The sequence below is a fragment of the Mastomys coucha genome, unplaced genomic scaffold (assembly GCF_008632895.1).
Source record: "Mastomys coucha isolate ucsf_1 unplaced genomic scaffold, UCSF_Mcou_1 pScaffold16, whole genome shotgun sequence".
Taxonomy (NCBI): domain Eukaryota; kingdom Metazoa; phylum Chordata; class Mammalia; order Rodentia; family Muridae; genus Mastomys; species Mastomys coucha.
In genome coordinates, this window is record NW_022196898.1 from 44,176,298 (window position 1) to 44,186,970 (window position 10,673).

General features: G+C 47.0%; 1 non-coding gene across 1 annotated transcript; it reads left to right on the plus strand.

Annotated features, from left to right (window-relative positions):
• The first annotated feature begins 7,544 nt into the window (after positions 1 to 7,544).
• On the plus strand, positions 7,545 to 7,616 carry Trnaq-cug. Its single transcript has one exon. It is a non-coding gene; the product is annotated as a tRNA-Gln (tRNA).
• The last annotated feature ends 3,057 nt before the right edge of the window (positions 7,617 to 10,673 follow it).

A 10,673-nucleotide genomic window follows, 5' to 3' on the forward strand; every position in this document is an offset into this window, starting at 1 on the left:
AGAAGAAGAAGAAGAAGAAGAAGAAGAAGAAGAAGAAGAAGAAGAAGAAGAAAAAGAAGAAAAAGAGGAAAACAGTGGCTGTTCTGTAAGCTCACTGCTGTCTAAAGGCAATGCTCGTCAATCACACATCTGCCTGTTACAGATCTCTAATGGCTCCCACAGATTTCCAATGGTTCCCACAATGTCTTAGGTGGATTTCTAAAGACAACCTTGCAACAACCTGCCAATAAATAACAGAGATGTGATGGCTCTTTCTGGTTGTCAACTTGACTACATCTGAAATGAACTGCAATCCAGAAATGGAAGGCTCACCTGTGATCCAGATCTTGAGGCATAGTGGCTGTGAAGAACTTAGGCCCAGGCAAAGTAGTACATGCTTTTAATTCCAGGAGACTGAGGCAAGCAGATCTGAGTTCAAGGCCAACCTAGGACAGAGTAAATTCCAAATCCAGGTGTGGTGGTACACATCTTTAATCTAGACCACACCTTCTGTTGGAAGCCTACATAAGGACAATGGAAAAAGAAGAAGTGTTCACTTTTTGTCTGCTTGCATTTAGTTGCTAGCACATCTGTGGGAACCTAGCTCTTCAGGATTCCAGCTTATGCAGAAGACCAGCTGAAGTACCTGGCCTCATAGGACTGAGGAACCACTAGATTCTTGAACTTCCCATTCACAGTTGCCCATTGTTGGGCTAGTTGGACTGCAGGCTGTAAGTTGTTCCAATAATTTCCCTTAATATATAGAGTCATTCCATAAGTTCTGTGACTCTAGAGATCCTGATTAACAACAGCCAAGGGCTGGAGAAATGGCTCAGCAGTGTGGGGCCCTTGCTCTTGTAAGGGATGAGGATCTGATACCTAGCACCCACAAGGTGGCTCACAAACAAGAATTTATAATTCCAGTTCCAGATGTGTCTATGTCCCTGTTCTATTGCTGTGAGGAGACACCATTATCAAGGCAGGTCTTATAAAGGAAAGCACTGAATTGAGGGCTTGTTTACATTGCAGAGACTTGGTCCATTGTCATCACGGCAGAAAGCATGGTGCTGAAAACTACATCCTGATCTGCAGGAATTGGGCACCACTCCACCAAGGACACCTCTCCTAATCCTTCCAATCCTTCCCAAATAGTTCTACTTCCTGATGGCTGAGCATTCAGATATATGCACCTAGGGGAGCCATTCTCATTCAAGCCACCACAAGATCTAATGGACTCTTCTGGCCTCCAGGGATACCAGGCACTCACATGGTACCTGTGTATATATGTAGGCGAAACAATTACATGTATAAAATAAATAAATAAATCTAAGTGTAGCCAGTGTTATATACACATTGTTCTCTACCATGGGGGAAAAAACAGCAGCCACTAAAAGGAATCCAAGGTTTGTAAAGAAAGGAGGAAAGGCAAAGGAACCATCTGGATAATCTTCCCCCAGACAAGCAGTTTCTCAGGAAGCTGCCAAGACAGTGGGTCTCAACTTCCTCCTCCTCCTCCTCCTCCTCCTCCCCCTTCCCCTCCCCCTCTTTCTCCTCCTTCTCTTTCTTCTTCTTCTCTATGTAGCCCTGTCTGTCCTGGAACTTGCTCCGTAATGGTTTAAAGTTCCTGGCCTGGAACTCAGAGATATGCCTGCATCTGCTTCCAAAATGCTACAATTAAATGGGTGCTCCACCATGCCTGGTCATTTTTCAATCTTTCTCTATATATCCTTTTTGTTTGTTTGTTTTGTTTTTGTTTTTCGAGGCAGGGTTTCTCTGTGTAGCTCTGGCTGTCCTGGAACTCACTCTGTAGATCAGGCTGGCCTCGAACTCAGAAATCTGGCTGCCTCTGCCTCCCAAGTCCTGGTATTAAAGGCGTGCACCACCATTGCCTGGCTCTATATCTTTTTAAAAGATTTATTTATTTACTCATTTTATGTATGCATACACTGTAGCTGTCATCAGACACACTCGAAGAGGGCATCCAATCCCATAACAGATGGTTGTGGGCCACTATGTGGTTGGTGGGAATTGAACTCAGGACCTCTAGAAGAGTAGTCAGTGCTCTCTCAACCATTCCAGCTCTCTCAATCTTTTTAAAGGGCTGTTGAGACCTTTCAGTACAGTCTCTCATGCTGTGGTGACCTCAAACCATAAAGTTATTATCGTTGCCACTTCATAGCTGTAATTTGGCTACTGTTATGCATGGTAATGTAAATATCTGATGTGTAGGATACCTGATACTCTACCCCTCTGTCAATCCCCTCCCCCAGACTAGTCCTCTCAGGATCTCAGTGAGTGGGACACCACAATAAATAATGAATAAATAAATAAAGATAAAAATACAGTTATTGAAGGACTTTGAGGCATCTTGGGAGTTTCTGTCCAAATATACAACACTGAGTCTGTGCACCTCTGATGCACCCCCTCCTGAGCTAAGGCCAGAGACTGACCTTGCCCTAGGTCAGCGTTCAATAGAGCTGGGAGAATGTTTGTTGTGCAGGCAAGGAAACAAAAAAGGAACAGGGCTACAGCTGGAAACACTGGAGCAGGATTGGGCACCACCCCTGGGGAAGATACATTTGCAGAACAGGCTCAGTTAGAACATGATAAAAACGCCATGTGACAGTGGGACACTAATCTCTCCACTATTGAAGCAACACCTGCAGGAGTCACCGAAGACAGTGTGCTGGTAAAGACTGCAACAGCGTGGCTTGTAATCATAAACCAGGAAAAAGGAAACTGAATTCAGTTATTTGGGGGATCAAGGGGGACCATGCCTGTGGGGAAGAATGGGTGAGAGAGAGAACGAGACCATGCAAAGATTTGTCAAGGTCTACTTTACTTAGAGCAAACTGCTCAATATATACTTCACAAAAGCGGAAAAGGGGAGGGGTGGGGAACAATGGGTTCACTCCAGGGTTGTCCATTTGACGGATGCTGGGGAGTGGGGGGGCTGGTCCGGAACATTTTGTAGTTCTTTTTGGAAGGTCTTGGTATACTACCTCGTGGTAAACAGGCACAGGATGTTTCAACTAAGGTGAATGTCGGGAAGTTCTCAGGCTAGTTGAGGGGCAGGGGGTCGGGTGGCTATGCCTTGGCTCCCAACACTGAATAATTTTTTTTTTTTTTTTTTTTTTTTTTTTTTGGTTTTTCCAGACAGGGTTTCTCTGTGTAGCCTTGGCTGTCCTGGAACTCACTCTGTAGACCAGACTGGCCTCGAACTCAGAAATCCTCCTGCCTCTGCCTCCCAAGTGCTGGGATTAAAGTCGTGCACGACCACTGCCCGGCTGAATAATTCATATTTTAAGAAAAAATCTTTTCCCCCAAACATAATAGAAAGACAGTGGTTATAGCTCCAAGACTCTATGGGCAGAAACTGGAGGATTTTGAGTTAAAGACCAGCTTGACAACCAACTGTCAATATTTATATTATATTGAACTCTGTAAAACAGTGCTAGAAAAATCACTCGATTTTTCTGGCCTGAGGCTATGGACAAATTCCTAATGGTCAGAGTTTTTTCTGTATCTCAGGAAGTTTGCTGTTATTGTTAGAATCTAACTATGCAGCTTTGTCTGGTCTGGAACTCACAGAATGCCGGGATTAAAGGCATGAGCCACTATGCCCGGGATTTTTGAGTGCCATCTTTGTAAAAAATAATGTGTCACCAGCTACACTAAAAACGGAAGCACCGCGGGTAGCTAAAGGAATGTGAATTTTCCGAATCCCACCACCCGTGACGAGGAGAATGCGCTAACTCATTTTACCACCGAGACTGCAAGAGACCCAGTGCTGCCAGGCGTCACCGAGGCCGCCACACCTGCGATGACCCCAGGACCCGCAGTCACCGAGGACGGCTTCGCAGTCCCCTGGCCCCTGCGACCCGCAAGTCCCGAGTCCACTTCTCGAGCTCGTGGGAATGGAATGAACCCCCACGTCCCGCCGCCACCCGGAGATCCCAGGGATCCAGCAGGTCGCTGCCCGGGCGCCCAGCCCAGCAGGGCTCTCTGGGAAGGAGACAAAGTGCGCTTTAGGGTCGGGTCCTTTGCAGACCCCGAGCACCGACAGGGGAGGAGCTGGTCACCCCGAGAGTGCTGGAGCCTCGGCGCGGTCCGCGTGGGCGAGGCGGGGAGTGCGGTGCGGCTGCTCAGGGAGGCGAGACGGGAGGGACGGGTAGCCGGGTGCGGTGGACAGGGCAGCGCAGGAGCCTGGCGCCCGACCTGCGGAGCCAAGACAGTCGCGTGCAGGGTGCGGCTGTAGAGGGTGAAGGAATGGATTTTGATGGGGTGCAGAACGCGAGGAAGAGAAGGGCAGAGGAGTCTGCAGGGGAAGGAGCGACGACCTTTACCTGTCTGAATTTTTTAAAGGCAACCACGGGCTGTTACATTTAAGGTTTGACTAACCGTAAAGAAGCTGCGTCTTTGGGGGTGTTTTCGGTTGCTCGCGGTGATCGCCCAGCTGCTAGCTAGTAAGTACTCTGCGTTGTGGCCACAGTAATGTGGATTCGAGTCCAAGCCAAGTAAGGAGTTTCTATGTGGTTAGACAGTCCTTCCTCTGTCTGCTCTCCTCACCACCTCGCTCTTTACTGAGACCACAGTGCGTGTGGCTGAATTGAAAAGACAACTGAGACCCTGAAACTGCCTTTGCCTTTTCTGAGCGAAGTATAAGAACCAAGAAAGGAGGGGCTGCTTGCAGCCATCTTTGAGGTCTTGCTTAGCAAGCCTAACCGTTGTTCTTTTCTGTCTTGGATACTTTTAGATACTAGGTCTTCCTTAAGACAAACCACAAATGAGATGAGACTTTCTACGTCATTTGAGTATTTTGAATAACATTTAATAAATGTAATAAAATTAAGCCGGACATTGTGGCTAATACCTGCAATTCCAACACTTTGGGAGTCTGAGGCATGACGCTTACATGGAGTTCCAAGTCAGCCTGAGATATATAGTGAAGTCCTGCTTCTTCCCCTAAAAAATTCCAAAAAGAATTAAACGGGATTATAGCCGTCCAGTGGCAGAGGACGAACTGGATATACCTGAAAGGAGGGTTGGAAATGAAAACGGACGGAGTGCGAGAGAAGGATGAAGCCAAGATCAAGGCTCGAAGTTTAATGTTCAGCACTGTGTTTATATAAGGAGAGCCCGCAGACCCCATCTTTTTGTTTCAGCTGAATTATGTTGCTTTGTTTCAGCTGGATTATGTTACAAAGCAAGCTCAGGGGGCAGTCTACTTCTATAGGAAACTGCAGTTGCGGCAAGGCGGGTAGACTCCACCAGGATCGTTAAGGTCCAACTGTTGTAAACACTTAAGGTCAATTTAACCTGCTCCAGGCTGGGGGAAGGGTACACAGGAAAGCATGTCCAGCTTATTTATTTATTTATTTTTTACAGTAAAGTGAACAGAATTGTATGGCTACTATCTGGTGCTTATACTGGTGAGTTTGACACAAAGAATTGCCTCTTTTTTCCTTCCCTATTGTGATAAAATACCCTGCCAAGGTCTGTTTAAGTGAGGAAAGGTTAATTTTAGTTCACCGATCCATGTTACAGTCCATCGTTTTGTGGAAGTCGCAGTGGTTGGAACTTGAGGCAGCTGATCACTTTGTATCCTCAGTAAAGAAACAGAGGAACCAATCAATGGACGGATGCTAGAACTAACTCCCCCTAACCCCCATCCAGTTCAGGACACTGCCTAAAGAATGAAGCAGCCCCCCCCCCCCCCCCCCCCCCCCGTGGGCAGGTCTTCGAACCTCAATTAATCTAATCAAGATAATCCCCACATGCATACTCATAGGCCAGTCTGATCTAGCTGAGACTGTCATAAACATTTGGGGCTATAGAATTGATTGCCTCTGTGTTTGTGATGGACTCACCAGTGTTTGCTTTTCATTGATTGATTGATTGATTGATTGGTTTTTCAAGACAGGGTTTCTCTGCATAGCCCTGGCTATCCTGGAGCTCACTCTGCGGACCAGGCTGGCCTCCAACTCAGAAATCTGCCTGCCTCTGCCTCTGCCTCCAAAGTGCTGGGATTAAAGGCATGCGGTACCACTGCCCAGCTCCCACCAGTTTTTTTTGATGTGTGCCATAGTGTGTTCATGAAACTGCTTCTTTGTTGGAACATGGAATTTGGAGCAACCTAAATCTGTGTTTCTAGCCATGGTCACTTAAACTGACTCCAAAATAAACGATCTCTGGTTTTTCCACTGACAATATCTACTAAAACCTAGTCTCAAAACAAACCCATGAAAACTCCAATCAGGCAAACAAGACAGGGCAAGACTGTGAGCTTCTGTAATCCCAGCAGCTGAGAGACATAGGTAGGCAGGTTAGGGCAAGGCTGTAAGAGGCCAGCCAAGGGCAACTCGCCTCTCTTTATTGATGTCTGTAGAACTCCACCACAAACCCAGGGGACTCCAGGCAAAAGAGCACAGGAGTGTAAACTGCATCTGCAGGCTCCTTTTTATTTTTACAGCTCATTTGATAGCAGTTCAACAAAGAAGCTCGATTCCCAGGCAGCAATTACACAAAGCACAATATGTCTACAGAAAGCATCCTGTAGAAATCTACAGAAAGCTCCCCTCCACTGCGCCATCACCCTCCCCCCAGCCCTGCTACAAGTGTCATTTTTGAAAATAAAGAAGTTTTTCTCCTGGAGATGCTGTCAGGCTGGCTGAGAATGCCTTTAGATGTAGGGTTACTACTTAGCAAACGAAAGCCCAGTAAACACTGGAGCAAAATTAGTCACTTTACCAATCAGAAAAGGACTCATCGTCAGCTAGCTACCTCCTACCCTGACCTATCTTGTCTCTATTTGTTTTGCTGCTCAGGGAGCTTCCTCTGTCGCTCTGCTAGCCCAGTGCTAAGCCGGCATGTGAGATGAGCCTAGTACTGCAAAGCGCTCCAAGAAATACTTATTTTTGAAAATATTAATATATTTCTGGTCACTCCTACACCCCCACCCCCACCCCACACTTTTGTTTTTTGAGACCTGGTCTCTCTTTATGGAGCGCTGGTAGCCTAGAACTTAAAGAGCTGTATATACATGCCTCTACCTGTCAAGTGTTGGAATTAAAGGAACAGGCCCAGGTTATTGCTTTTAATTAAAAAAAAAATTAGATACTTATTGTAAGAAACAAAACCTACCAAAGATACACAAGTGTATCTTTGTATATAGGAGGAAAAGTATGAAGGTCCCTTCACATCCCAACTCCCTTCCCACTCCACAGCCGACTCACTTTATCTATTACTGGAAGCGTGAACCAGTGTGGCAGCGCACAAGGCAGGGATTTCTAAATCCTAATCCTGGTGTTCCTGGGCAGTGGGGTAAAGCAAATCTCAAAACAAGAACACTATCCCCATTTATTGGCGAGATTTCACATCTAGTCAGGATTGAATGGAAATCTGAGAATGATGATTAGCTGGAAGCACTCTTTCTCAGCTCTAAGTTGAGTGAACAAGACCTCATTTTAGTACGTGCAGAAGAAACACAGTAGGACAGGCAGGAAAAATTAGGTGGTAGTCCATTCCACAAACCTAGGTATATACGTAGAGTACAATGTTATATAGGTTCCATGGTGTAATGGTTAGCACTCTGGACTCTGAATCCAGCGATCCGAGTTCAAATCTCGGTGGGACCTTTCTGTTTACCCTGAGGCAAAAAGTTGTTTTCTTTAAGTGAGACTTCAGCCCTACATCTGAATGCTATAAGACTGGGAATCCCACATAAGCAGGTGTAGAGAGGCCACAGAAGGGAAAGTTCCCCTACTACCTGTCTTGGGGCTCCCCCTACTACCTTACTACCTGTCTCCAAGTCCTTAGCCAGTCACTGAACCCCTAAGTCACACCTTCACAGGTAAACTGTACCAGCAAGCCTGGGTGCCTGTGAGCACGTTTTTTGCGGTGCAGGCTGGATTAGATGCCCCAGTTGCCTTTCTACATTGGTCTGGTTTTGTCCTTTTTTTGTTGGTTTTCAGGTAATCCTGGGAAAGCTGTGGCAGAGCATCCTCTGGACCACCCAGGCAGAAGTCTGCCAGCGGCTTGGAAGCCTCGCAGCTAGAGCGCATCTCCATCCTGCAGCAAAGGCTTTGGTCTAGGCTCACGGAGATGGCCAGAGGTCTCTGAGGAGTAGACTCTTTGCTGGCTTCCCTGGCAAGGCATAGGGAGGGAACCCACAAGCTCCAAGTTCCCTCTGCAGGCCATTCTCAGAGCCTTGTGTGGAGAGTGAGAGAACGGAGGAAAAGCAAGTTACTAGAGATAAGATATATACCAAACACCTTGCTGACTGCACTCATGGATAATGGCATTTCTTGGGGGACAAAGTCAAAATGTTCAAAGGACTATGGTTTTCATAATAAATATTGGACACATAAATATGAGAGAAAAAGTGTCTACAAACCCTCATTCCTTTGTATAGACATAAGCATTTGAAGTTAACCCTCACAGCCACTTGTATCACTATTTTGGATTCTGGGGTTTGCCACTTAGGTGTGATGGGTTTGGGACACACTGGCCCTAAATACCGCACCTTGGTACATTAATCATGGTAAGCAGAAGCTGGAAGGACACTCACACCTCCCAGACCTTTCTCCCCAGAAGCAGGTGCCAAGACCCTCAGGGGAGAGGTGCTGTTGGGTAGCAGTTCCTAGGAGATTGAAACCTTCCATATTAGAGGTACCCTGACTAAGACACAGAATTTAAAAGGGAAGTAAACAACAGCTGTTCTAAGGGGAAGTTCAGACACCTGATGCCGGGAGAAGTGAAACACTGTATCCTGCAAGGAAGCTCCAGGAGTAAACAACTCAATAGCTTCAGGAAGTCCCTGAAACTGACCAGATTCTTCTCTAGGGCCCTCCCTCCACAAGCACACACACCCACAAGCTGTGAAGACTGCAGAGTCGCTCTCAGACCACCTGAGCTGCCTGGGAAGCACTCTGCCTGCAGGCTGTGCTGTGCACTTTGGTGATGCAGCTGTGAGTTGTTAATGCTTCTGTAAGTAAGCCCAGCATAATTCAGGGGTTAGCATATGGCCTTGTGGTTTCCCTGCTTTGGTTTGTTCTCTGTTCCCTATCTCAGGTCATTCGCTGTGTGTGAGTGAGATTACAGCTCTCTAAGTCAGTGATTTTCAACCATTTTAAGACCCTTTAATACAGTTCCTCATGCCGGGCAGTGGTGGCGCACGCCTTTAATCTCAGTATTTGGGAGGCAGAGACAGGCGGATTTCTGAGTTAGAGGCCAGCTTGGTCTACAGAGTGAATTCCAGGACAGCCAGGCCTATACAGAGAAACCTTGTCCCAAAAAAAACCAAACCTAACCAAACAAAAATACAGTTCCTCATGTCATAGTGATTCCCAAACATAAAATTGCTTTATTGTTACTTCACAACTGTAATTTTGCTACTGCTATGAATTGTAATGTAAATGTATGATGATGTGCAAGATATCATATATGTGACTCCAAAGGGGTTGTGACCCACAGGTTGAGAACCACTGCTCTAATAGTTATGTCAACCAGAGGGGCCTTCACTAAAATTCAGAGAGGGAGGCGCATCCTTACCACTGGAGACAGAAACAGAGGAGGAACAGAGGCTGGTTTTCCCTGAGTGTTAGCAGTGCGCCCCAGACCTCTGGCCCTGGCATTGCTTTCCTACAGCCTGCTCTTCCATCAGAGCCCAAGTCTGAATCCTCTGGTTCACCTGCTTCCTCCCCTAGATAGAGGCTCTTCAGTCATGGGGATGAACTTCATGTTAGGTTGGAACCCCTTCTCATTCCCCGTCCCTCCTCCCAAGCTAGGAGATCCTGTCTCCCTCCTCCCAGCTCCACCCACAGAGAGAAAACTCCACATGCTCAGAGTTTTACTCCGGGCTAACACACCATCACTCCTCCGAGTTTCCAGAAACCCACCCAAGAGTGTTTGCCAGGGGCCGTTTTTGACCATGTATGGACACATTCCAGCTCCCTGATACACATCAGCATCCCGCTCCTGGGACCCATCAAAATCCTTTGCTTTAGCCTGGATGTGTGACTTCACTGACCTCCACCTGTGAGATTGGTAAACCCACCCGAGAGCTGCCTCCTGATAAACCTGCCTTTATCTACTTTTAATCTGGTTGGATATGACCTATGCCTCCTTCAGCGAGGGAAAGAAAAAGCTCATCACTAAAGAGCAGGTGGAAGAGTAGGTTCCCTAAAGGAACCCGAGGAGCAGTCAGTCCTGCTGGGGATTCCAGTTCTGGCATCCCCCAGCTCAAGGATGGCTGCTGCACAGAGAAAACAAATGTCCTCTCTGTCACAGGGTCTGCAGCAGGATGTAACATACATCACTCACTCGTAGGCCAGGCTTACCTCGAATTCAGAAATCTGCCTGCAGTTCGGGGCGTTTGCACTAAGCCAGCCTCAAGTGGAGGAGCTGGAAAGGCAGCTGTCACGAACAGGACAGGAGGTATTGTAAGAGCGGTGGGGCACCGCAGAGTGGCTGAGCAAGCTTGTAGTAAGAAAATAGGATGAGGAAAGTCTGTATAGTAACTCTAGAGGTAGCTAGCTAGAAAACAGAAATGACAGAACCGAGAGAAAAGCACACTGAAGTAGAACACAACTTTAACTGTGTAACTAAGAGAAGGCCACACTGGGGTGGAACACAGCTTTAACTGCCTACTTTTTCACATCAGAAACGTCAGGGGAGAGCGCGGACGCAGTCCC